The 26,883-nt window shown below is 38.8% G+C and overlaps 17 non-coding genes across 17 annotated transcripts; all 17 read right to left on the bottom strand.

Annotated features, from left to right (window-relative positions):
* Nucleotides 1–372: 372 nt before the first annotated feature.
* Nucleotides 373–445, bottom strand: TRNAA-AGC (transfer RNA alanine (anticodon AGC)). The gene has a single exon. It is a non-coding gene; the product is annotated as a tRNA-Ala (tRNA).
* Nucleotides 446–1,634: 1,189 nt separating this feature from the next.
* Nucleotides 1,635–1,707, bottom strand: TRNAK-CUU (transfer RNA lysine (anticodon CUU)). The gene has a single exon. It is a non-coding gene; the product is annotated as a tRNA-Lys (tRNA).
* Nucleotides 1,708–2,904: 1,197 nt separating this feature from the next.
* Nucleotides 2,905–2,977, bottom strand: TRNAA-AGC (transfer RNA alanine (anticodon AGC)). Its single transcript has one exon. It is a non-coding gene; the product is annotated as a tRNA-Ala (tRNA).
* A 1,190-nt stretch (nt 2,978–4,167) lies between these two features.
* TRNAK-CUU (transfer RNA lysine (anticodon CUU)) lies at nt 4,168–4,240 on the bottom strand. The gene has a single exon. It is a non-coding gene; the product is annotated as a tRNA-Lys (tRNA).
* A 353-nt stretch (nt 4,241–4,593) lies between these two features.
* Nucleotides 4,594–4,666, bottom strand: TRNAA-AGC (transfer RNA alanine (anticodon AGC)). Its single transcript has one exon. It is a non-coding gene; the product is annotated as a tRNA-Ala (tRNA).
* Nucleotides 4,667–6,699: 2,033 nt separating this feature from the next.
* TRNAK-CUU (transfer RNA lysine (anticodon CUU)) lies at nt 6,700–6,772 on the bottom strand. Its single transcript has one exon. It is a non-coding gene; the product is annotated as a tRNA-Lys (tRNA).
* A 353-nt stretch (nt 6,773–7,125) lies between these two features.
* Nucleotides 7,126–7,198, bottom strand: TRNAA-AGC (transfer RNA alanine (anticodon AGC)). The gene has a single exon. It is a non-coding gene; the product is annotated as a tRNA-Ala (tRNA).
* Nucleotides 7,199–9,636: 2,438 nt separating this feature from the next.
* TRNAA-AGC (transfer RNA alanine (anticodon AGC)) lies at nt 9,637–9,709 on the bottom strand. Its single transcript has one exon. It is a non-coding gene; the product is annotated as a tRNA-Ala (tRNA).
* A 1,189-nt stretch (nt 9,710–10,898) lies between these two features.
* TRNAK-CUU (transfer RNA lysine (anticodon CUU)) lies at nt 10,899–10,971 on the bottom strand. Its single transcript has one exon. It is a non-coding gene; the product is annotated as a tRNA-Lys (tRNA).
* A 353-nt stretch (nt 10,972–11,324) lies between these two features.
* Nucleotides 11,325–11,397, bottom strand: TRNAA-AGC (transfer RNA alanine (anticodon AGC)). Its single transcript has one exon. It is a non-coding gene; the product is annotated as a tRNA-Ala (tRNA).
* A 2,877-nt stretch (nt 11,398–14,274) lies between these two features.
* On the bottom strand, nt 14,275–14,347 carry TRNAK-CUU (transfer RNA lysine (anticodon CUU)). The gene has a single exon. It is a non-coding gene; the product is annotated as a tRNA-Lys (tRNA).
* A 353-nt stretch (nt 14,348–14,700) lies between these two features.
* On the bottom strand, nt 14,701–14,773 carry TRNAA-AGC (transfer RNA alanine (anticodon AGC)). The gene has a single exon. It is a non-coding gene; the product is annotated as a tRNA-Ala (tRNA).
* A 2,460-nt stretch (nt 14,774–17,233) lies between these two features.
* On the bottom strand, nt 17,234–17,306 carry TRNAA-AGC (transfer RNA alanine (anticodon AGC)). Its single transcript has one exon. It is a non-coding gene; the product is annotated as a tRNA-Ala (tRNA).
* Nucleotides 17,307–20,184: 2,878 nt separating this feature from the next.
* TRNAK-CUU (transfer RNA lysine (anticodon CUU)) lies at nt 20,185–20,257 on the bottom strand. Its single transcript has one exon. It is a non-coding gene; the product is annotated as a tRNA-Lys (tRNA).
* Nucleotides 20,258–21,454: 1,197 nt separating this feature from the next.
* TRNAA-AGC (transfer RNA alanine (anticodon AGC)) lies at nt 21,455–21,527 on the bottom strand. The gene has a single exon. It is a non-coding gene; the product is annotated as a tRNA-Ala (tRNA).
* Nucleotides 21,528–23,122: 1,595 nt separating this feature from the next.
* On the bottom strand, nt 23,123–23,195 carry TRNAA-AGC (transfer RNA alanine (anticodon AGC)). The gene has a single exon. It is a non-coding gene; the product is annotated as a tRNA-Ala (tRNA).
* Nucleotides 23,196–26,073: 2,878 nt separating this feature from the next.
* Nucleotides 26,074–26,146, bottom strand: TRNAK-CUU (transfer RNA lysine (anticodon CUU)). Its single transcript has one exon. It is a non-coding gene; the product is annotated as a tRNA-Lys (tRNA).
* Nucleotides 26,147–26,883: the final 737 nt, after the last annotated feature.

Raw genomic sequence — 26,883 nt, 5'->3', positions numbered from 1 at the left:
TGCTCTACCGACTGAGCTAGCCGGGCTCCCACTTAAATATGGTATGCAGACTCATCATTTTTTATTAAGGAAAACTGTTTCTGGATATTCCTCTGCTCTTGTTTTGCAAGGAACTTCACTTTTATACATCCTTCAGAGGAAAGAATGTCAAGTAAAATAAGACGAAATGAAAATGGAAGGTGTGAAATTTTCATTTTGAGATTGCATAAGAAATCAAATTCCTCTCACGTGCTATAGAATACCTAAACACTTTTGATTAAACCACTTTAGTTGTTATAATGACACCAAATTTGAAAGCCATCTGTGACTTTTCTGTTCTTACTCTGCAACAACCATGGCAATTACAAGTTAAAAAGTATGCAAATTTTAGAATGGAGAATGCGGGCATCGATCCCGCTACCTCTCGCATGCTAAGCGAGCGCTCTACCATTTGAGCTAATTCCCCTGTGTGCTCACTCAGCATCACATTTCAAAAGTAACGTTACTGCTGTCCACACTTTATTTTAAGTCTAATTGCCCATAACATGAGTGTTCAGTTCACTCCTAACTGATGCCTTAACTACACCTAGGGGATGTTTTACACTTCAGGTTGGCATGTTTAGTACTTGAATAGGAGTGATATCACTGTATGTTAACCTAGACTCAGGCCCTACCTAATCTTGGAGATACATTTCTCATGAATGAGTAACCAAGGGAGATACAATTTTTAGGAGTTAGTGCATGTCTAATGCAAGATTAATCACCATATTATGAGAGCCAATGCTATCATCCAGCAAAAAATACTCGTTTTCGCCCAACGTGGGGCTCGAACCCACGACCCTGAGATTAAGAGTCTCATAGCTCTACCAAATGAGCTAGCCGGGACCCAAATAAATATGGTATGCAGACTCATCATTTTTTATTAAGGAAAACCGTTTCTGGATATTCCTCTGCTCTTGTTTTGCAAGGAACTTCACTTTTATACATCCTTCAGAGGAAAGAATGTCAAGTAAAATAAGACGAAATGAAAATGGAAGGTGTGAAATATTCATTTTGAGATTGCATAAGAAATCAAATTCCTCTCACGTGCTATAGAATACCTAAACACTTTTGATTAAACCACTTTTGTTGTTATAATGACACCAAATTTGAAAGCCATCTGTGACTTTTCTGTTCTTACTCTGCAACAACCATGGCAATTACAAGTTAAAAAGTAAAATGTATGCAAATTTTAGAATGGAGAATGCGGGCATCGATCCCGCTACCTCTCGCATGCTAAGCGAGCACTCTACCATTTGAGCTAATTCCCCTGTGTGCTCACTCAGCATCACATTTCAAAAGTAACGTTACTGCTGTCCACACTTTATTTTAAGTCTAATTGCCCATAACATGAGTGTTCAGTTCACTCCTAACTGATGCCTTAACTACACCTAGGGGATGTTTTACACTTCAGGTTGGCATGTTTAGTACTTGAATAGGAGTGATATCACTGTATGTTAACCTAGACTCAGGCCCTACCTAATCTTGGAGATACATTTCTCATGAATGAGTAACCAAGGGAGATACAATTTTTAGGAGTTAGTGCATGTCTAATGCAAGATTAATCACCATATTATGAGAGCCAATGCTATCATCCAGCAAAAAATACTCATTTTCGCCCAACGTGGGGCTCGAACCCACGACCCTGAGATTAAGAGTCTCATGCTCTACCGACTGAGCTAGCCGGGCTCCCACTTAAATATGGTATGCAGACTCATCATTTTTTATTAAGGAAAACTGTTTCTGGATATTCCTCTGCTCTTGTTTTGCAAGGAACTTCACTTTTATACATCCTTCAGAGGAAAGAATGTCAAGTAAAATAAGACGAAATGAAAATGGAAGGTGTGAAATTTTCATTTTGAGATTGCATAAGAAATCAAATTCCTCTCACGTGCTATAGAATACCTAAACACTTTTGATTAAACCACTTAAGTTGTTATAATGACACCAAATTTGAAAGCCATCTGTGACTTTTCTGTTCTTACTCTGCAACAACCATGGCAATTACAAGTTAAAAAGTAAAATGTATGCAAATTTTAGAATGGAGAATGCGGGCATCGATCCCGCTACCTCTCGCATGCTAAGCGAGCACTCTACCATTTGAGCTAATTCCCCTGTGTGCTCACTCAGCATCACATTTCAAAAGTAACGTTACTGCTGTCCACACTTTATTTTAAGTCTAATTGCCCATAACATGAGTGTTCAGTTCACTCCTAACTGATGCCTTAACTACACCTAGGGGATGTTTTACACTTCAGGTTGGCATGTTTAGTACTTGAATAGGAGTGATATCACTGTATGTTAACCTAGACTCAGGCCCTACCTAATCTTGGAGATACATTTCTCATGAATGAGTAACCAAGGGAGATACAATTTTTAGGAGTTAGTGCATGTCTAATGCAAGATTAATCACCATATTATGAGAGCCAATGCTATCATCCAGCAAAAAATACTCGTTTTCGCCCAACGTGGGGCTCGAACCCACGACCCTGAGATTAAGAGTCTCATGCTCTACCGACTGAGCTAGCCAGGCTCCCACTTAAATATGGTATGCAGACTCATCATTTTTTATTAAGGAAAACTGTTTCTGGATATTCCTCTGCTCTTGTTTTGCAAGGAACTTCACTTTTATACATCCTTCAGAGGAAAGAATGTCAAGTAAAATAAGACGAAATGAAAATGGAAGGTGTGAAATTTTCATTTTGAGATTGCATAAGAAATCAAATTCCTCTCACGTGCTATAGAATACCTAAACACTTTTGATTAAACCACTTTAGTTGTTATAATGACACCAAATTTGAAAGCCATCTGTGACTTTTCTGTTCTTACTCTGCAACAACCATGGCAATTACAAGTTAAAAAGTAAAATGTATGCAAATTTTAGAATGGAGAATGCGGGCATCGATCCCGCTACCTCTCGCATGCTAAGCGAGCGCTCTACCATTTGAGCTAATTCCCCTGTGTGCTCACTCAGCATCACATTTCAAAAGTAACGTTACTGCTGTCCACACTTTATTTTAAGTCTAATTGCCCATAACATGAGTGTTCAGTTCACTCCTAACTGATGCCTTAACTACACCTAGGGGATGTTTTACACTTCAGGTTGGCATGTTTAGTACTTGAATAGGAGTGATATCACTGTATGTTAACCTAGACTCAGGCCCTACCTAATCTTGGAGATACATTTCTCATTAATGAGTAACCAAGGGAGATACAATTTTTAGGAGTTAGTGAATGTCTAATGCAAGATTAATCACCATATTATGAGAGCCAATGCTATCATCCAGCAAAAAATACTCGTTTTCGCCCAACGTGGGGGGTCGAACCCACGACCCTGGGATTAAGAGTCTCATGCTCTACCGACTGAGCTAGCCGGGCTCCCACTTAAATATGGTATGCAGACTCATCATTTTTTATTAAGGAAAACTGTTTCTGGATATTCCTCTGCTCTTGTTTTGCAAGGAACTTCACTTTTATACATCCTTCAGAGGAAAGAATGTCAAGTAAAATAAGACGAAATGAAAATGGAAGGTGTGAAATTTTCATTTTGAGATTGCATAAGAAATCAAATTCCTCTCACGTGCTATAGAATACCTAAACACTTTTGATTAAACCACTTTAGTTGTTATAATGACACCAAATTTGAAAGCCATCTGTGACTTTTCTGTTCTTACTCTGCAACAACCATGACAATTACAAGTTAAAAAGTAAAATGTATGCAAATTTTAGAATGGAGAATGCGGGCATCGATCCCGCTACCTCTCGCATGCTAAGCGAGCGCTCTACCATTTGAGCTTATTCCCCTGTGTGCTCACTCAGCATCACATTTCAAAAGTAACGTTACTGCTGTCCACACTTTATTTTAAGTCTAATTGCCCATAACATGAGTGTTCAGTTCACTCCTAACTGATGCCTTAACTACACCTAGGGGATGTTTTACACTTCAGGTTGGCATGTTTAGTACTTGAATAGGAGTGATATCACTGTATGTTAACCTAGACTCAGGCCCTACCTAATCTTGGAGATACATTTCTCATGAATGAGTAACCAAGGGAGATACAATTTTTAGGAGTTAGTGCATGTCTAATGCAAGATTAATCACCATATTATGAGAGCCAATGCTATCATCCAGCAAAAAATACTTGTTTTCGCCCAACGTGGGGCTCGAACCCACGACCCTGAGATTAAGAGTCTCATGCTCTACCGACTGAGCTAGCCGGGCTCCCACTTAAATATGGTATGCAGACTCATCATTTTTTATTAAGGAAAACTGTTTCTGGATATTCCTCTGCTCTTGTTTTGCAAGGAACTTCACTTTTATACATCCTTCAGAGGAAAGAATGTCAAGTAAAATAAGACGAAATGAAAATGGAAGGTGTGAAATTTTCATTTTGAGATTGCATAAGAAATCAAATTCCTCTCACGTGCTATAGAATACCTAAACACTTTTGATTAAACCACTTTAGTTGTTATAATGACACCAAATTTGAAAGCCATCTGTGACTTTTCTGTTCTTACTCTGCAACAACCATGGCAATTACAAGTTAAAAAGTAAAATGTATGCAAATTTTAGAATGGAGAATGCGGGCATCGATCCCGCTACCTCTCGCATGCTAAGCGAGCGCTCTACCATTTGAGCTAATTCCCCTGTGTGCTCACTCAGCATCACATTTCAAAAGTAACGTTACTGCTGTCCACACTTTATTTTAAGTCTAATTGCCCATAACATGAGTGTTCAGTTCACTCCTAACTGATGCCTTAACTACACCTAGGGGATGTTTTACACTTCAGGTTGGCATGTTTAGTACTTGAATAGGAGTGATATCACTGTATGTTAACCTAGACTCAGGCCCTACCTAATCTTGGAGATACATTTCTCATGAATGAGTAACCAAGGGAGATACAATTTTTAGGAGTTAGTGCATGTCTAATGCAAGATTAATCACCATATTATGAGAGCCAATGCTATCATCCAGCAAAAAATACTCGTTTTCGCCCAACGTGGGGCTCGAACCCACGACCCTGAAATTAAGAGTCTCATAGCTCTACCGACTGAGCTAGCCGGGACCCAAATAAATATGGTATGCAGACTCATCATTTTTTATTAAGGAAAACCGTTTCTGGATATTCCTCTGCTCTTGTTTTGCAAGGAACTTCACTTTTATACATCCTTCAGAGGAAAGAATGTCAAGTAAAATAAGACGAAATGAAAATGGAAGGTGTGAAATGTTCATTTTGAGATTGCATAAGAAATCAAATTCCTCTCACGTGCTATAGAATACCTAAACACTTTTGATTAAACCACTTTAGTTGTTATAATGACACCAAATTTAAAAGCCATCTGTGACTTTTCTGTTCTTACTCTGCAACAACCATGGCAATTACAAGTTAAAAAGTAAAATGTATGCAAATTTTAGAATGGAGAATGCGGGCATCGATCCCGCTACCTCTCGCATGCTAAGCGAGCACTCTACCATTTGAGCTAATTCCCCTGTGTGCTCACTCAGCATCACATTTCAAAAGTAACGTTACTGCTGTCCACACTTTATTTTAAGTCTAATTGCCCATAACATGAGTGTTCAGTTCACTCCTAACTGATGCCTTAACTACACCTAGGGGATGTTTTACACTTCAGGTTGGCATGTTTAGTACTTGAATAGGAGTGATATCACTGTATGTTAACCTAGACTCAGGCCCTACCTAATCTTGGAGATACATTTCTCATGAATGAGTAACCAAGGGAGATACAATTTTTAGGAGTTAGTGCATGTCTAATGCAAGATTAATCACCATATTATGAGAGCCAATGCTATCATCCAGCAAAAAATACTCGTTTTCGCCCAACGTGGGGCTCGAACCCACGACTCTGAGATTAAGAGTCTCATGCTCTACCGACTGAGCTAGCCGGGCTCCCACTTAAATATGGTATGCAGACTCATCATTTTTTATTAAGGAAAACTGTTTCTGGATATTCCTCTGCTCTTGTTTTGCAAGGAACTTCACTTTTATACATCCTTCAGAGGAAAGAATGTCAAGTAAAATAAGACGAAATGAAAATGGAAGGTGTGAAATTTTCATTTTGAGATTGCATAAGAAATCAAATTCCTCTCACGTGCTATAGAATACCTAAACACTTTTGATTAAACCACTTTAGTTGTTATAATGACACCAAATTTGAAAGCCATCTGTGACTTTTCTGTTCTTACTCTGCAACAACCATGGCAATTACAAGTTAAAAAGTAAAATGTATGCAAATTTTAGAATGGAGAATGCGGGCATCGATCCCGCTACCTCTTGCATGCTAAGCGAGCGCTCTACCATTTGAGCTAATTCCCCTGTGTGCTCACTCAGCATCACATTTCAAAAGTAACGTTACTGCTGTCCACACTTTATTTTAAGTCTAATTGCCCATAACATGAGTGTTCAGTTCACTCCTAACTGATGCCTTAACTACACCTAGGGGATGTTTTACACTTCAGGTTGGCATGTTTAGTACTTGAATAGGAGTGATATCACTGTATGTTAACCTAGACTCAGGCCCTACCTAATCTTGGAGATACATTTCTCATGAATGAGTAACCAAGGGAGATACAATTTTTAGGAGTTAGTGCATGTCTAATGCAAGATTAATCACCATATTATGAGAGCCAATGCTATCATCCAGCAAAAAATACTCGTTTTCGCCCAACGTGGGGCTCGAACCCACGACCCTGAGATTAAGAGTCTCATGCTCTACCGACTGAGCTAGCCGGGCTCCCACTTAAATATGGTATGCAGACTCATCATTTTTTATTAAGGAAAACTGTTTCTGGATATTCCTCTGCTCTTGTTTTGCAAGGAACTTCACTTTTATACATCCTTCAGAGGAAAGAATGTCAAGTAAAATAAGACGAAATGAAAATGGAAGGTGTGAAATTTTCATTTTGAGATTGCATAAGAAATCAAATTCCTCTCACGTGCTATAGAATACCTAAACACTTTTGATTAAACCACTTTAGTTGTTATAATGACACCAAATTTGAAAGCCATCTGTGACTTTTCTGTTCTTACTCTGCAACAACCATGGCAATTACAAGTTAAAAAGTAAAATGTATGCAAATTTTAGAATGGAGAATGCGGGCATCGATCCCGCTACCTCTCGCATGCTAAGCGAGCGCTCTACCATTTGAGCTAATTCCCCTGTGTGCTCACTCAGCATCACATTTCAAAAGTAACGTTACTGCTGTCCACACTTTATTTTAAGTCTAATTGCCCATAACAGGAGTGTTCAGTTCACTCCTAACTGATGCCTTAACTACACCTAGGGGATGTTTTACACTTCAGGTTGGCATGTTTAGTACTTGAATAGGAGTGATATCACTGTATGTTAACCTAGACTCAGGCCCTACCTAATCTTGGAGATACATTTCTCATGAATGAGTAACCAAGGGAGATACAATTTTTAGGAGTTAGTGCATGTCTAATGCAAGATTAATCACCATATTATGAGAGCCAATGCTATCATCCAGCAAAAAATACTCGTTTTCGCCCAACGTGGGGCTCGAACCCACGACCCTGAGATTAAGAGTCTCATAGCTCTACCGACTGAGCTAGCCGGGACCCAAATAAATATGGTATGCAGACTCATCATTTTTTATTAAGGAAAACCGTTTCTGGATATTCCTCTGCTCTTGTTTTGCAAGGAACTTCACTTTTATACATCCTTCAGAGGAAAGAATGTCAAGTAAAATAAGACGAAATGAAAATGGAAGGTGTGAAATGTTCATTTTGAGATTGCATAAGAAATCAAATTCCTCTCACGTGCTATAGAATACCTAAACACTTTTGATTAAACCACTTTAGTTGTTATAATGACACCAAATTTGAAAGCCATCTGTGACTTTTCTGTTCTTACTCTGCAACAACCATGGCAATTACAAGTTAAAAAGTAAAATGTATGCAAATTTTAGAATGGAGAATGCGGGCATCGATCCCGCTACCTCTCGCATGCTAAGCGAGCACTCTACCATTTGAGCTAATTCCCCTGTGTGCTCACTCAGCATCACATTTCAAAAGTAACGTTACTGCTGTCCACAATTTATTTTAAGTCTAATTGCCCATAACATGAGTGTTCAGTTCACTCCTAACTGATGCCTTAACTACACCTAGGGGATGTTTTACACTTCAGGTTGGCATGTTTAGTACTTGAATAGGAGTGATATCACTGTATGTTAACCTAGACTCAGGCCCTACCTAATCTTGGAGATACATTTCTCATGAATGAGTAACCAAGGGAGATACAATTTTTAGGAGTTAGTGCATGTCTAATGCAAGATTAATCACCATATTATGAGAGCCAATGCTATCATCCAGCAAAAAATACTCGTTTTCGCCCAACGTGGGGCTCGAACACACGACCCTGAGATTAAGAGTCTCATGCTCTACCGACTGAGCTAGCCGGGCTCCCACTTAAATATGGTATGCAGACTCATCATTTTTTATTAAGGAAAACCGTTTCTGGATATTCCTCTGCTCTTGTTTTGCAAGGAACTTCACTTTTATACATCCTTCAGAGGAAAGAATGTCAAGTAAAATAAGACGAAATGAAAATGGAAGGTGTGAAATTTTCATTTTGAGATTGCATAAGAAATCAAATTCCTCTCACGTGCTATAGAATACCTAAACACTTTTGATTAAACCACTTAAGTTGTTATAATGACACCAAATTTGAAAGCCATCTGTGACTTTTCTGTTCTTACTCTGCAACAACCATGGCAATTACAAGTTAAAAAGTAAAATGTATGCAAATTTTAGAATGGAGAATGCGGGCATCGATACCGCTACCTCTCGCATGCTAAGCGAGCGCTCTACCATTTGAGCTAATTCCCCTGTGTGCTCACTCAGCATCACATTTCAAAAGTAACGTTACTGCTGTCCACACTTTATTTTAAGTCTAATTGCCCATAACATGAGTGTTCAGTTCACTCCTAACTGATGCCTTAACTACACCTAGGGGATGTTTTACACTTCAGGTTGGCATGTTTAGTACTTGAATAGGAGTGATATCACTGTATGTTAACCTAGACTCAGGCCCTACCTAATCTTGGAGATACATTTCTCATGAATGAGTAACCAAGGGAGATACAATTTTTAGGAGTTAGTGCATGTCTAATGCAAGATTAATCACCATATTATGAGAGCCAATGCTATCATCCAGCAACGTGGGGCTCGAACCCACGACCCTGAGATTAAGAGTCTCATGCTCTACCGACTGAGCTAGCCGGGCTCCCACTTAAATATGGTATGCAGACTCATCATTTTTTATTAAGGAAAACTGTTTCTGGATATTCCTCTGCTCTTGTTTTGCAAGGAACTTCACTTTTATACATCCTTCAGAGGAAAGAATGTCAAGTAAAATAAGACGAAATGAAAATGGAAGGTGTGAAATTTTCATTTTGAGATTGCATAAGAAATCAAATTCCTCTCACGTGCTATAGAATACCTAAACACTTTTGATTAAACCACTTTAGTTGTTATAATGACACCAAATTTGAAAGCCATCTGTGACTTTTCTGTTCTTACTCTGCAACAACCATGGCAATTACAAGTTAAAAAGTAAAATGTATGCAAATTTTAGAATGGAGAATGCGGGCATCGATCCCGCTACCTCTCGCATGCTAAGCGAGCGCTCTACCATTTGAGCTAATTCCCCTGTGTGCTCACTCAGCATCACATTTCAAAAGTAACGTTACTGCTGTCCACACTTTATTTTAAGTCTAATTGCCCATAACATGAGTGTTCAGTTCACTCCTAACTGATGCCTTAACTACACCTAGGGGATGTTTTACACTTCAGGTTGGCATGTTTAGTACTTGAATAGGAGTGATATCACTGTATGTTAACCTAGACTCAGGCCCTACCTAATCTTGGAGATACATTTCTCATTAATGAGTAACCAAGGGAGATACAATTTTTAGGAGTTAGTGAATGTCTAATGCAAGATTAATCACCATATTATGAGAGCCAATGCTATCATCCAGCAAAAAATACTCGTTTTCGCCCAACGTGGGGCTCGAACCCACGACCCTGGGATTAAGAGTCTCATGCTCTACCGACTGAGCTAGCCGGGCTCCCACTTAAATATGGTATGCAGACTCATCATTTTTTATTAAGGAAAACTGTTTCTAGATATTCCTCTGCTCTTGTTTTGCAAGGAACTTCACTTTTATACATCCTTCAGAGGAAAGAATGTCAAGTAAAATAAGACGAAATGAAAATGGAAGGTGTGAAATTTTCATTTTGAGATTGCATAAGAAATCAAATTCCTCTCACGTGCTATAGAATACCTAAACACTTTTGATTAAACCACTTTAGTTGTTATAATGACACCAAATTTGAAAGCCATCTGTGACTTTTCTGTTCTTACTCTGCAACAACCATGACAATTACAAGTTAAAAAGTAAAATGTATGCAAATTTTAGAATGGAGAATGCGGGCATCGATACCGCTACCTCTCGCATGCTAAGCGAGCGCTCTACCATTTGAGCTAATTCCCCTGTGTGCTCACTCAGCATCACATTTCAAAAGTAACGTTACTGCTGTCCACACTTTATTTTAAGTCTAATTGCCCATAACATGAGTGTTCAGTTCACTCTTAACTGATGCCTTAACTACACCTAGGGGATGTTTTACACTTCAGGTTGGCATGTTTAGTACTTGAATAGGAGTGATATCACTGTATGTTAACCTAGACTCAGGCCCTACCTAATCTTGGAGATACATTTCTCATGAATGAGTAACCAAGGGAGATACAATTTTTAGGAGTTAGTGCATGTCTAATGCAAGATTAATCACCATATTATGAGAGCCAATGCTATCATCCAGCAAAAAATACTCGTTTTCGCCCAACGTGGGGCTCGAACCCACGACCCTGAGATTAAGAGTCTCATGCTCTACCGACTGAGCTAGCCGGGCTCCCACTTAAATATGGTATGCAGACTCATCATTTTTTATTAAGGAAAACTGTTTCTGGATATTCCTCTGCTCTTGTTTTGCAAGGAACTTCACTTTTATACATCCTTCAGAGGAAAGAATGTCAAGTAAAATAAGACGAAATGAAAATGGAAGGTGTGAAATTTTCATTTTGAGATTGCATAAGAAATCAAATTCCTCTCACGTGCTATAGAATACCTAAACACTTTTGATTAAACCACTTTAGTTGTTATAATGACACCAAATTTGAAAGCCATCTGTGACTTTTCTGTTCTTACTCTGCAACAACCATGGCAATTACAAGTTAAAAAGTAAAATGTATGCAAATTTTAGAATGGAGAATGCGGGCATCGATCCCGCTACCTCTCGCATGCTAAGCGAGCGCTCTACCATTTGAGCTAATTCCCCTGTGTGCTCACTCAGCATCACATTTCAAAAGTAACGTTACTGCTGTCCACACTTTATTTTAAGTCTAATTGCCCATAACAGGAGTGTTCAGTTCACTCCTAACTGATGCCTTAACTACACCTAGGGGATGTTTTACACTTCAGGTTGGCATGTTTAGTACTTGAATAGGAGTGATATCACTGTATGTTAACCTAGACTCAGGCCCTACCTAATCTTGGAGATACATTTCTCATGAATGAGTAACCAAGGGAGATACAATTTTTAGGAGTTAGTGCATGTCTAATGCAAGATTAATCACCATATTATGAGAGCCAATGCTATCATCCAGCAAAATATACTCGTTTTCGCCCAACGTGGGGCTCGAACCCACGACCCTGAGATTAAGAGTCTCATAGCTCTACCGACTGAGCTAGCCGGGACCCAAATAAATATGGTATGCAGACTCATCATTTTTTATTAAGGAAAACCGTTTCTGGATATTCCTCTGCTCTTGTTTTGCAAGGAACTTCACTTTTATACATCCTTCAGAGGAAAGAATGTCAAGTAAAATAAGACGAAATGAAAATGGAAGGTGTGAAATGTTCATTTTGAGATTGCATAAGAAATCAAATTCCTCTCACGTGCTATAGAATACCTAAACACTTTTGATTAAACCACTTTAGTTGTTATAATGACACCAAATTTGAAAGCCATCTGTGACTTTTCTGTTCTTACTCTGCAACAACCATGGCAATTACAAGTTAAAAAGTAAAATGTATGCAAATTTTAGAATGGAGAATGCGGGCATCGATCCCGCTACCTCTCGCATGCTAAGCGAGCACTCTACCATTTGAGCTAATTCCCCTGTGTGCTCACTCAGCATCACATTTCAAAAGTAACGTTACTGCTGTCCACACTTTATTTTAAGTCTAATTGCCCATAACATGAGTGTTCAGTTCACTCCTAACTGATGCCTTAACTACACCTAGGGGATGTTTTACACTTCAGGTTGGCATGTTTAGTACTTGAATAGGAGTGATATCACTGTATGTTAACCTAGACTCAGGCCCTACCTAATCTTGGAGATACATTTCTCATGAATGAGTAACCAAGGGAGATACAATTTTTAGGAGTTAGTGCATGTCTAATGCAAGATTAATCACCATATTATGAGAGCCAATGCTATCATCCAGCAAAAAATACTCGTTTTCGCCCAACGTGGGGCTCGAACACACGACCCTGAGATTAAGAGTCTCATGCTCTACCGACTGAGCTAGCCGGGCTCCCACTTAAATATGGTATGCAGACTCATCATTTTTTATTAAGGAAAACCGTTTCTGGATATTCCTCTGCTCTTGTTTTGCAAGGAACTTCACTTTTATACATCCTTCAGAGGAAAGAATGTCAAGTAAAATAAGACGAAATGAAAATGGAAGGTGTGAAATTTTCATTTTGAGATTGCATAAGAAATCAAATTCCTCTCACGTGCTATAGAATACCTAAACACTTTTGATTAAACCACTTAAGTTGTTATAATGACACCAAATTTGAAAGCCATCTGTGACTTTTCTGTTCTTACTCTGCAACAACCATGGCAATTACAAGTTAAAAAGTAAAATGTATGCAAATTTTAGAATGGAGAATGCGGGCATCGATACCGCTACCTCTCGCATGCTAAGCGAGCGCTCTACCATTTGAGCTAATTCCCCTGTGTGCTCACTCAGCATCACATTTCAAAAGTAACGTTACTGCTGTCCACACTTTATTTTAAGTCTAATTGCCCATAACATGAGTGTTCAGTTCACTCCTAACTGATGCCTTAACTACACCTAGGGGATGTTTTACACTTCAGGTTGGCATGTTTAGTACTTGAATAGGAGTGATATCACTGTATGTTAACCTAGACTCAGGCCCTACCTAATCTTGGAGATACATTTCTCATTAATGAGTAACCAAGGGAGATACAATTTTTAGGAGTTAGTGAATGTCTAATGCAAGATTAATCACCATATTATGAGAGCCAATGCTATCATCCAGCAAAAAATACTCGTTTTCGCCCAACGTGGGGCTCGAACCCACGACCCTGGGATTAAGAGTCTCATGCTCTACCGACTGAGCTAGCCGGGCTCCCACTTAAATATGGTATGCAGACTCATCATTTTTTATTAAGGAAAACTGTTTCTGGATATTCCTCTGCTCTTGTTTTGCAAGGAACTTCACTTTTATACATCCTTCAGAGGAAAGAATGTCAAGTAAAATAAGACGAAATGAAAATGGAAGGTGTGAAATTTTCATTTTGAGATTGCATAAGAAATCAAATTCCTCTCACGTGCTATAGAATACCTAAACACTTTTGATTAAACCACTTTAGTTGTTATAATGACACCAAATTTGAAAGCCATCTGTGACTTTTCTGTTCTTACTCTGCAACAACCATGACAATTACAAGTTAAAAAGTAAAATGTATGCAAATTTTAGAATGGAGAATGCGGGCATCGATACCGCTACCTCTCGCATGCTAAGCGAGCGCTCTACCATTTGAGCTAATTCCCCTGTGTGCTCACTCAGCATCACATTTCAAAAGTAACGTTACTGCTGTCCACACTTTATTTTAAGTCTAATTGCCCATAACATGAGTGTTCAGTTCACTCTTAACTGATGCCTTAACTACACCTAGGGGATGTTTTACACTTCAGGTTGGCATGTTTAGTACTTGAATAGGAGTGATATCACTGTATGTTAACCTAGACTCAGGCCCTACCTAATCTTGGAGATACATTTCTCATGAATGAGTAACCAAGGGAGATACAATTTTTAGGAGTTAGTGCATGTCTAATGCAAGATTAATCACCATATTATGAGAGCCAATGCTATCATCCAGCAAAAAATACTCGTTTTCGCCCAACGTGGGGCTCGAACCCACGACCCTGAGATTAAGAGTCTCATGCTCTACCGACTGAGCTAGCCGGGCTCCCACTTAAATATGGTATGCAGACTCATCATTTTTTATTAAGGAAAACTGTTTCTGGATATTCCTCTGCTCTTGTTTTGCAAGGAACTTCACTTTTATACATCCTTCAGAGGAAAGAATGTCAAGTAAAATAAGACGAAATGAAAATGGAAGGTGTGAAATTTTCATTTTGAGATTGCATAAGAAATCAAATTCCTCTCACGTGCTATAGAATACCTAAACACTTTTGATTAAACCACTTTAGTTGTTATAATGACACCAAATTTGAAAGCCATCTGTGACTTTTCTGTTCTTACTCTGCAACAACCATGGCAATTACAAGTTAAAAAGTAAAATGTATGCAAATTTTAGAATGGAGAATGCGGGCATCGATCCCGCTACCTCTCGCATGCTAAGCGAGCGCTCTACCATTTGAGCTAATTCCCCTGTGTGCTCACTCAGCATCACATTTCAAAAGTAACGTTACTGCTGTCCACACTTTATTTTAAGTCTAATTGCCCATAACAGGAGTGTTCAGTTCACTCCTAACTGATGCCTTAACTACACCTAGGGGATGTTTTACACTTCAGGTTGGCATGTTTAGTACTTGAATAGGAGTGATATCACTGTATGTTAACCTAGACTCAGGCCCTACCTAATCTTGGAGATACATTTCTCATGAATGAGTAACCAAGGGAGATACAATTTTTAGGAGTTAGTGCATGTCTAATGCAAGATTAATCACCATATTATGAGAGCCAATGCTATCATCCAGCAAAAAATACTCGTTTTCGCCCAACGTGGGGCTCGAACCCACGACCCTGAGATTAAGAGTCTCATAGCTCTACCGACTGAGCTAGCCGGGACCCAAATAAATATGGTATGCAGACTCATCATTTTTTATTAAGGAAAACCGTTTCTGGATATTCCTCTGCTCTTGTTTTGCAAGGAACTTCACTTTTATACATCCTTCAGAGGAAAGAATGTCAAGTAAAATAAGACGAAATGAAAATGGAAGGTGTGAAATGTTCATTTTGAGATTGCATAAGAAATCAAATTCCTCTCACGTGCTATAGAATACCTAAACACTTTTGATTAAACCACTTTAGTTGTTATAATGACACCAAATTTGAAAGCCATCTGTGACTTTTCTGTTCTTACTCTGCAACAACCATGGCAATTACAAGTTAAAAAGTAAAATGTATGCAAATTTTAGAATGGAGAATGCGGGCATCGATCCCGCTACCTCTCGCATGCTAAGCGAGCACTCTACCATTTGAGCTAATTCCCCTGTGTGCTCACTCAGCATCACATTTCAAAAGTAACGTTACTGCTGTCCACACTTTATTTTAAGTCTAATTGCCCATAACATGAGTGTTCAGTTCACTCCTAACTGATGCCTTAACTACACCTAGGGGATGTTTTACACTTCAGGTTGGCATGTTTAGTACTTGAATAGGAGTGATATCACTGTATGTTAACCTAGACTCAGGCCCTACCTAATCTTGGAGATACATTTCTCATGAATGAGTAACCAAGGGAGATACAATTTTTAGGAGTTAGTGCATGTCTAATGCAAGATTAATCACCATATTATGAGAGCCAATGCTATCATCCAGCAAAAAATACTCGTTTTCGCCCAACGTGGGGCTCGAACACACGACCCTGAGATTAAGAGTCTCATGCTCTACCGACTGAGCTAGCCGGGCACCCACTTAAATATGGTATGCAGACTCATCATTTTTTATTAAGGAAAACCGTTTCTGGATATTCCTCTGCTCTTGTTTTGCAAGGAACTTCACTTTTATACATCCTTCAGAGGAAAGAATGTCAAGTAAAATAAGACGAAATGAAAATGGAAGGTGTGAAATTTTCATTTTGAGATTGCATAAGAAATCAAATTCCTCTCACGTGCTATAGAATACCTAAACACTTTTGATTAAACCACTTAAGTTGTTATAATGACACCAAATTTGAAAGCCATCTGTGACTTTTCTGTTCTTACTCTGCAACAACCATGGCAATTACAAGTTAAAAAGTAAAATGTATGCAAATTTTAGAATGGAGAATGCGGGCATCGATACCGCTACCTCTCGCATGCTAAGCGAGCGCTCTACCATTTGAGCTAATTCCCCTGTGTGCTCACTCAGCATCACATTTCAAAAGTAACGTTACTGCTGTCCACACTTTATTTTAAGTCTAATTGCCCATAACATGAGTGTTCAGTTCACTCCTAACTGATGCCTTAACTACACCTAGGGGATGTTTTACACTTCAGGTTGGCATGTTTAGTACTTGAATAGGAGTGATATCACTGTATGTTAACCTAGACTCAGGCCCTACCTAATCTTGGAGATACATTTCTCATGAATGAGTAACCAAGGGAGATACAATTTTTAGGAGTTAGTGCATGTCTAATGCAAGATTAATCACCATATTTTGAGAGCCAATGCAATCATACAGCAAAAAATACTCGTTTTTGCCCAACGTGGGGCTCGAACCCACGACCCTGAAATTAAGAGTCTCATAGCTCTACCGACTGAGCTAGCCGGGCTCCCACTTAAATATGGTATGCAGACTCATCATTTTTTATTAAGGAAAACTGTTTCTGGATATTCCTCTGCTCTTGTTTTGCAAGGAACTTCACTTTTATACATCCTTCAGAGGAAAGAATGTCAAGTAAAATAAGACGAAATGAAAATGGAAGGTGTGAAATTTTCATTTTGAGATTGCATAAGAAATCAAATTCCTCTCACGTGCTATAGAATACCTAAACACTTTTGATTAAACCACTTTAGTTGTTATAATGACACCAAATTTGAAAGCCATCTGTGACTTTTCTGTTCTTACTCTGCAACAACCATGGCAATTACAAGTTAAAAAGTAAAATGTATGCAAATTTTAGAATGGAGAATGCGGGCATCGATCCCGCTACCTCTCGCATGCTAAGCGAGCGCTCTACCATTTGAGCTAATTCCCCTGTGTGCTCACTCAGCATCACATTTCAAAAGTAACGTTACTGCTGTCCACACTTTATTTTAAGTCTAATTGCCCATAACATGAGTGTTCAGTTCACTCCTAACTGATGCCTTAACTACACCTAGGGGATGTTTTACACTTCAGGTTGGCATGTTTAGTACTTGAATAGGAGTGATATCACTGTATGTTAACCTAGACTCAGGCCCTACCTAATCTTGGAGATACATTTCTCATGAATGAGTAACCAAGGGAGATACAATTTTTAGGAGTTAGTGCATGTCTAATGCAAGATTAATCACCATATTATGAGAGCCAATGCTATCATCCAGCAAAAAATACTCGTTTTCGCCCAACGTGGGGCTCGAACCCACGACCCTGAGATTAAGAGTCTCATAGCTCTACCGACTGAGCTAGCCGGGACCCAAATAAATATGGTATGCAGACTCATCATTTTTTATTAAGGAAAACCGTTTCTGGATATTCCTCTGCTCTTGTTTTGCAAGGAACTTCACTTTTATACATCCTTCAGAGGAAAGAATGTCAAGTAAAATAAGACGAAATGAAAATGGAAGGTGTGAAATGTTCATTTTGAGATTGCATAAGAAATCAAAATCCTCTCACGTGCTATAGAATACCTAAACACTTTTGATTAAACCACTTTAGTTGTTATAATGACACCAAATTTGAAAGCCATCTGTGACTTTTCTGTTCTTACTCTGCAACAACCATGGCAATTACAAGTTAAAAAGTAAAATGTATGCAAATTTTAGAATGGAGAATGCGGGCATCGATCCCGCTACCTCTCGCATGCTAAGCGAGCACTCTACCATTTGTGCTAATTCCCCTGTGTGCTCACTCAGCATCACATTTCAAAAGTAACGTTACTGCTGTCCACACTTTATTTTAAGTCTAATTGCCCATAACATGAGTGTTCAGTTCACTCCTAACTGATGCCTTAACTACACCTAGGGGATGTTTTACACTTCAGGTTGGCATGTTTAGTACTTGAATAGGAGTGATATCACTGTATGTTAACCTAGACTCAGGCCCTACCTAATCTTGGAGATACATTTCTCATGAATGAGTAACCAAGGGAGATACAATTTTTAGGAGTTAGTGCATGTCTAATGCAAGATTAATCACCATATTATGAGAGCCAATGCTATCATCCAGCAAAAAATACTCGTTTTCGCCCAACGTGGGGCTCGAACACACGACCCTGAGATTAAGAGTCTCATGCTCTACCGACTGAGCTAGCCGGGCTCCCACTTAAATATGGTATGCAGACTCATCATTTTTTATTAAGGAAAACCGTTTCTGGATATTCCTCTGCTCTTGTTTTGCAAGGAACTTCACTTTTATACATCCTTCAGAGGAAAGAATGTCAAGTAAAATAAGACGAAATGAAAATGGAAGGTGTGAAATTTTCATTTTGAGATTGCATAAGAAATCAAATTCCTCTCACGTGCTATAGAATACCTAAACACTTTTGATTAAACCACTTAAGTTGTTATAATGACACCAAATTTGAAAGCCATCTGTGACTTTTCTGTTCTTACTCTGCAACAACCATGGCAATTACAAGTTAAAAAGTAAAATGTATGCAAATTTTAGAATGGAGAATGCGGGCATCGATACCGCTACCTCTCGCATGCTAAGCGAGCGCTCTACCATTTGAGCTAATTCCCCTGTGTGCTCACTCAGCATCACATTTCAAAAGTAACGTTACTGCTGTCCACACTTTATTTTAAGTCTAATTGCCCATAACATGAGTGTTCAGTTCACTCCTAACTGATGCCTTAACTACACCTAGGGGATGTTTTACACTTCAGGTTGGCATGTTTAGTACTTGAATAGGAGTGATATCACTGTATGTTAACCTAGACTCAGGCCCTACCTAATCTTGGAGATACATTTCTCATGAATGAGTAACCAAGGGAGATACAATTTTTAGGAGTTAGTGCATGTCTAATGCAAGATTAATCACCATATTATGAGAGCCAATGCAATCATCCAGCAAAAAATACTCGTTTTTGCCCAACGTGGGGCTCGAACCCACGACCCTGAGATTAAGAGTCTCATAGCTCTACCGACTGAGCTAGCCGGGCTCCCACTTAAATATGGTATGCAGACTCATCATTTTTTATTAAGGAAAACCGTTTCTGGATATTCCTCTGCTCTTGTTTTGCAAGGAACTTCACTTTTATACATCCTTCAGAGGAAAGAATGTCAAGTAAAATAAGACGAAATGAAAATGGAAGGTGTGAAATTTTCATTTTGAGATTGCATAAGAAATCAAATTCCTCTCACGTGCTATAGAATACCTAAACACTTTTGATTAAACCACTTAAGTTGTTATAATGACACCAAATTTGAAAGCCATCTGTGACTTTTCTGTTCTTACTCTGCAACAACCATGCCAATTACAAGTTAAAAAGTAAAATGTATGCAAATTTTAGAATGGAGAATGCGGGCATCGATCCCGCTACCTCTCGCATGCTAAGCGAGCACTCTACCATTTGAGCTAATTCCCCTGTGTGCTCACTCAGCATCACATTTCAAAAGTAACGTTACTGCTGTCCACACTTTATTTTAAGTCTAATTGCCCATAACATGAGTGTTCAGTTCACTCCTAACTGATGCCTTAACTACACCTAGGGGATGTTTTACACTTCAGGTTGGCATGTTTAGTACTTGAATAGGAGTGATATCACTGTATGTTAACCTAGACTCAGGCCCTACCTAATCTTGGAGATACATTTCTCATGAATGAGTAACCAAGGGAGATACAATTTTTAGGAGTTAGTGCATGTCTAATGCAAGATTAATCACCATATTATGAGAGCCAATGCTGTCATCCAGCAAAAAATACTCGTTTTCGCCCAACGTGGGGCTCGAACCCACGACCCTGAGATTAAGAGTCTCATGCTCTACCGACTGAGCTAGCCGGGCTCCCACTTAAATATGGTATGCAGACTCATCATTTTTTATTAAGGAAAACTGTTTCTGGATATTCCTCTGCTCTTGTTTTGCAAGGAACTTCACTTTTATACATCCTTCAGAGGAAAGAATGTCAAGTAAAATAAGACGAAATGAAAATGGAAGGTGTGAAATTTTCATTTTGAGATTGCATAAGAAATCAAATTCCTCTCACGTGCTATAGAATACCTAAACACTTTTGATTAAACCACTTTAGTTGTTATAATGACACCAAATTTGAAAGCCATCTGTGACTTTTCTGTTCTTACTCTGCAACAACCATGGCAATTACAAGTTAAAAAGTAAAATGTATGCAAATTTTAGAATGGAGAATGCGGGCATCGATCCCGCTACCTCTCGCATGCTAAGCGAGCACTCTACCATTTGAGCTAATTCCCCTGTGTGCTCACTCAGCATCACATTTCAAAAGTAACGTTACTGCTGTCCACACTTTATTTTAAGTCTAATTGCCCATAACATGAGTGTTCAGTTCACTCCTAACTGATGCCTTAACTACACCTAGGGGATGTTTTACACTTCAGGTTGGCATGTTTAGTACTTGAATAGGAGTGATATCACTGTATGTTAACCTAGACTCAGGCCCTACCTAATCTTGGAGATACATTTCTCATGAATGAGTAACCAAGGGAGATACAATTTTTAGGAGTTAGTGCATGTCTAATGCAAGATTAATCACCATATTATGAGAGCCAATGCTATCATCCAGCAAAAAATACTCGTTTTCGCCCAACGTGGGGCTCGAACCCACGACCCTGAGATTAAGAGTCTCATAGCTCTACCGACTGAGCTAGCCGGGACCCAAATAAATATGGTATGCAGACTCATCATTTTTTATTAAGGAAAACCGTTTCTGGATATTCCTCTGCTCTTGTTTTGCAAGGAACTTCACTTTTATACATCCTTCAGAGGAAAGAATGTCAAGTAAAATAAGACGAAATGAAAATGGAAGGTGTGAAATGTTCATTTTGAGATTGCATAAGAAATCAAATTCCTCTCACGTGCTATAGAATACCTAAACACTTTTGATTAAACCACTTTAGTTGTTATAATGACACCAAATTTGAAAGCCATCTGTGACTTTTCTGTTCTTACTCTGCAACAACCATGGCAATTACAAGTTAAAAAGTAAAATGTATGCAAATTTTAGAATGGAGAATGCGGGCATCGATCCCGCTACCTCTCGCATGCTAAGCGAGCGCTCTACCATTTGAGCTAATTCCCCTGTGTGCTCACTCAGCATCACATTTCAAAAGTAACGTTACTGCTGTCCACACTTTATTTTAAGTCTAATTGCCCATAACATGAGTGTTCAGTTCACTCCTAACTGATGCCTTAACTACACCTAGGGGATGTTTTACACTTCAGGTTGGCATGTTTAGTACTTGAATAGGAGTGATATCACTGTATGTTAACCTAGACTCAGGCCCTACCTAATCTTGGAGATACATTTCTCATGAATGAGTAACCAAGGGAGATACAATTTTTAGGAGTTAGTGCATGTCTAATGCAAGATTAATCACCATATTATGAGAGCCAATGCTATCATCCAGCAAAAAATACTCGTTTTCGCCCAACGTGGGGATCGAACCCACGACCCTGAGATTAAGAGTCTCATAGCTCTACCGACTGAGCTAGCCGGGCTCCCACTTAAATATGGTATGCAGACTCATCATTTTTTATTAAGGAAAACCGTTTCTGGATATTCCTCTGCTCTTGTTTTGCAAGGAACTTCACTTTTATACATCCTTCAGAGGAAAGAATGTCAAGTAAAATAAGACGAAATGAAAATGGAAGGTGTGAAATTTTCATTTTGAGATTGCATAAGAAATCAAATTCCTCTCACATGCTATAGAATACCTAAACACTTTTGATTAAACCACTTAAGTTGTTATAATGACACCAAATTTGAAAGCCATCTGTGACTTTTCTGTTCTTACTCTGCAACAACCATGGCAATTACAAGTTAAAAAGTAAAATGTATGCAAATTTTAGAATGGAGAATGCGGGCATCGATCCCGCTACCTCTCGCATGCTAAGCGAGCACTCTACCATTTGAGCTAATTCCCCTGTGTGCTCACTCAGCATCACATTTCAAAAGTAACGTTACTGCTGTCCACACTTTATTTTAAGTCTAATTGCCCATAACATGAGTGTTCAGTTCACTCCTAACTGATGCCTTAACTACACCTAGGGGATGTTTTACACTTCAGGTTGGCATGTTTAGTACTTGAATAGGAGTGATATCACTGCATGTTAACCTAGACTCAGGCCCTACCTAATCTTGGAGATACATTTCTCATGAATGAGTAACCAAGGGAGATACAATTTTTAGGAGTTAGTGCATGTCTAATGCAAGATTAATCACCATATTATGAGAGCCAATGCTATCATCCAGCAACGTGGGGCTCGAACCCACGACCCTGAGATTAAGAGTCTCATGCTCTACCGACTGAGCTAGCCGGGCTCCCACTTAAATATGGTATGCAGACTCATCATTTTTTATTAAGGAAAACTGTTTCTGGATATTCCTCTGCTCTTGTTTTGCAAGGAACTTCACTTTTATACATCCTTCAGAGGAAAGAATGTCAAGTAAAATAAGACGAAATGAAAATGGAAGGTGTGAAATTTTCATTTTGAGATTGCATAAGAAATCAAATTCCTCTCACGTGCTATAGAATACCTAAACACTTTTGATTAAACCACTTTAGTTGTTATAATGACACCAAATTTGAAAGCCATCTGTGACTTTTCTGTTCTTACTCTGCAACAACCATGGCAATTACAAGTTAAAAAGTAAAATGTATGCAAATTTTAGAATGGAGAATGCGGGCATCGATCCCGCTACCTCTCGCATGCTAAGCGAGCGCTCTACCATTTGAGCTAATTCCCCTGTGTGCTCACTCAGCATCACATTTCAAAAGTAACGTTACTGCTGTCCACACTTTATTTTAAGTCTAATTGCCCATAACATGAGTGTTCAGTTCACTCCTAACTGATGCCTTAACTACACCTAGGGGATGTTTTACACTTCAGGTTGGCATGTTTAGTACTTGAATAGGAGTGATATCACTGTATGTTAACCTAGACTCAGGCCCTACCTAATCTTGGAGATACATTTCTCATGAATGAGTAACCAAGGGAGATACAATTTTTAGGAGTTAGTGCATGTCTAATGCAAGATTAATCACCATATTATGAGAGCCAATGCTATCATCCAGCAAAAAATACTCGTTTTCGCCCAACGTGGGGCTCGAACCCACGACCCTGAGATTAAGAGTCTCATAGCTCTACCGACTGAGCTAGCCGGGACCCAAATAAATATGGTATGCAGACTCATCATTTTTTATTAAGGAAAACCGTTTCTGGATATTCCTCTGCTCTTGTTTTGCAAGGAACTTCACTTTTATACATCCTTCAGAGGAAAGAATGTCAAGTAAAATAAGACGAAATGAAAATGGAAGGTGTGAAATGTTCATTTTGAGATTGCATAAGAAATCAAATTCCTCTCACGTGCTATAGAATACCTAAACACTTTTGATTAAACCACTTTAGTTGTTATAATGACACCAAATTTGAAAGCCATCTGTGACTTTTCTGTTCTTACTCTGCAACAACCATGGCAATTACAAGTTAAAAAGTAAAATGTATGCAAATTTTAGAATGGAGAATGCGGGCATCGATCCCGCTACCTCTCGCATGCTAAGCGAGCACTCTACCATTTGTGCTAATTCCCCTGTGTGCTCACTCAGCATCACATTTCAAAAGTAACGTTACTGCTGTCCACACTGTATTTTAAGTCTAATTGCCCATAACATGAGTGTTCAGTTCACTCCTAACTGATGCCTTAACTACACCTAGGGGATGTTTTACACTTCAGGTTGGCATGTTTAGTACTTGAATAGGAGTGATATCACTGTATGTTAACCTAGACTCAGGCCCTACCTAATCTTGGAGATACATTTCTCATGAATGAGTAACCAAGGGAGATACAATTTTTAGGAGTTAGTGCATGTCTAATGCAAGATTAATCACCATATTATGAGAGCCAATGCTATCATCCAGCAAAAAATACTCGTTTTCGCCCAACGTGGGGCTCGAACACACGACCCTGAGATTAAGAGTCTCATGCTCTACCGACTGAGCTAGCCGGGCTCCCACTTAAATATGGTATGCAGACTCATCATTTTTTATTAAGGAAAACCGTTTCTGGATATTCCTCTGCTCTTGTTTTGCAAGGAACTTCACTTTTATACATCCTTCAGAGGAAAGAATGTCAAGTAAAATAAGACGAAATGAAAATGGAAGGTGTGAAATTTTCATTTTGAGATTGCATAAGAAATCAAATTCCTCTCACGTGCTATAGAATACCTAAACACTTTTGATTAAACCACTTAAGTTGTTATAATGACACCAAATTTGAAAGCCATCTGTGACTTTTCTGTTCTTACTCTGCAACAACCATGGCAATTACAAGTTAAAAAGTAAAATGTATGCAAATTTTAGAATGGAGAATGCGGGCATCGATACCGCTACCTCACGCATGCTAAGCGAGCGCTCTACCATTTGAGCTAATTCCCCTGTGTGCTCACTCAGCATCACATTTCAAAAGTAACGTTACTGCTGTCCACACTTTATTTTAAGTCTAATTGCCCATAACATGAGTGTTCAGTTCACTCCTAACTGATGCCTTAACTACACCTAGGGGATGTTTTACACTTCAGGTTGGCATGTTTAGTACTTGAATAGGAGTGATATCACTGTATGTTAACCTAGACTCAGGCCCTACCTAATCTTGGAGATACATTTCTCATGAATGAGTAACCAAGGGAGATACAATTTTTAGGAGTTAGTGCATGTCTAATGCAAGATTAATCACCATATTATGAGAACCAATGCAATCATCCAGCAAAAAATACTCGTTTTTGCCCAACGTGGGGCTCGAACCCACGACCCTGAGATTAAGAGTCTCATAGCTCTACCGACTGAGCTAGCCGGGCTCCCACTTAAATATGGTATGCAGACTCATCATTTTTTATTAAGGAAAACCGTTTCTGGATATTCCTCTGCTCTTGTTTTGCAAGGAACTTCACTTTTATACATCCTTCAGAGGAAAGAATGTCAAGTAAAATAAGACGAAATGAAAATGGAAGGTGTGAAATTTTCATTTTGAGATTGCATAGGAAATCAAATTCCTCTCACGTGCTATAGAATACCTAAACACTTTTGATTAAACCACTTAAGTTGTTATAATGACACCAAATTTGAAAGCCATCTGTGACTTTTCTGTTCTTACTCTGCAACAACCATGGCAATTACAAGTTAAAAAGTAAAATGTATGCAAATTTTAGAATGGAGAATGCGGGCATCGATCCCGCTACCTCTCGCATGCTAAGCGAGCACTCTACCATTTGAGCTAATTCCCCTGTGTGCTCACTCAGCATCACATTTCAAAAGTAACGTTACTGCTGTCCACACTTTATTTTAAGTCTAATTGCCCATAACATGAGTGTTCAGTTCACTCCTAACTGATGCCTTAACTACACCTAGGGGATGTTTTACACTTCAGGTTGGCATGTTTAGTACTTGAATAGGAGTGATATCACTGTATGTTAACCTAGACTCAGGCCCTACCTAATCTTGGAGATACATTTCTCATGAATGAGTAACCAAGGGAGATACAATTTTTAGGAGTTAGTGCATGTCTAATGCAAGATTAATCACCATATTATGAGAGCCAATGCTGTCATCCAGCAAAAAATACTCGTTTTCGCCCAACGTGGGGCTCGAACCCACGACCCTGAGATTAAGAGTCTCATGCTCTACCGACTGAGCTAGCCGGGCTCCCACTTAAATATGGTATGCAGACTCATCATTTTTTATTAAGGAAAACTGTTTCTGGATATTCCTCTGCTCTTGTTTTGCAAGGAACTTCACTTTTATACATCCTTCAGAGGAAAGAATGTCAAGTAAAATAAGACGAAATGAAAATGGAAGGTGTGAAATTTTCATTTTGAGATTGCATAAGAAATCAAATTCCTCTCACGTGCTATAGAATACCTAAACACTTTTGATTAAACCACTTTAGTTGTTATAATGACACCAAATTTGAAAGCCATCTGTGACTTTTCTGTTCTTACTCTGCAACAACCATGGCAATTACAAGTTAAAAAGTAAAATGTATGCAAATTTTAGAATGGAGAATGCGGGCATCGATCCCGCTACCTCTCGCATGCTAAGCGAGCACTCTACCATTTGAGCTAATTCCCCTGTGTGCTCACTCAGCATCACATTTCAAAAGTAACGTTACTGCTGTCCACACTTTATTTTAAGTCTAATTGCCCATAACATGAGTGTTCAGTTCACTCCTAACTGATGCCTTAACTACACCTAGGGGATGTTTTACACTTCAGGTTGGCATGTTTAGTACTTGAATAGGAGTGATATCACTGTATGTTAACCTAGACTCAGGCCCTACCTAATCTTGGAGATACATTTCTCATGAATGAGTAACCAAGGGAGATACAATTTTTAGGAGTTAGTGCATGTCTAATGCAAGATTAATCACCATATTATGAGAG

This window comes from Triturus cristatus, chromosome 4_1 (assembly GCF_964204655.1).
Source record: "Triturus cristatus chromosome 4_1, aTriCri1.1, whole genome shotgun sequence".
Taxonomy (NCBI): domain Eukaryota; kingdom Metazoa; phylum Chordata; class Amphibia; order Caudata; family Salamandridae; genus Triturus; species Triturus cristatus.
The sequence above is the reverse complement of the archived record's forward strand: the minus strand, read 5'-3'. Positions and strand labels throughout refer to the sequence as shown.